Below are 515 nucleotides of genomic sequence, written 5' to 3'. Positions count from 1 at the left end.
CGTTTGAAAATATATAAATGTTGGTGTGAATATAAAAACCTGTTTATAAGTTACGTTTGAAAATATATACTAAATACGAAAACATATTTGTAAGTTGCTTTCGCCATTTTTGTTCGATATCATTTCTTCATAACAATACGAGCTTATGCGTAAATAACTTATCTAATCAGCCGAAGTGTTATAGTCACGTGGTAATAAAGACTATAAGGCAGAGTTTATAGTCTATATTGATATGAAATCCTAATCAAAATAAAAGAAACAAACCACAGTACATTACTTATAACAGTTGTTTTAAAATTGGCACAGAATGTACACTAGAGGGGGTGGAGACAGACGTGAGAAGATTAAAGAAAACAATAAAATAAAAACAATATACACATCTCTACCAACAGGTTTATAGTATCTCACATAAGATGTACATTACTGTATAATTACATGCGTGTTTTTCTAAATCTGTGGTGGACTACAGTTTATAATATTAGGTGATGGCCGACATGTTGGAATTGATATTGATG

Source organism: Limulus polyphemus, unplaced genomic scaffold (genome assembly GCF_000517525.1).
Source record: "Limulus polyphemus unplaced genomic scaffold, Limulus_polyphemus-2.1.2 Scaffold2750, whole genome shotgun sequence".
Classification (NCBI taxonomy): Eukaryota; Metazoa; Arthropoda; class Merostomata; order Xiphosura; family Limulidae; genus Limulus; species Limulus polyphemus.
This window is presented reverse-complemented; position numbering follows the sequence as displayed.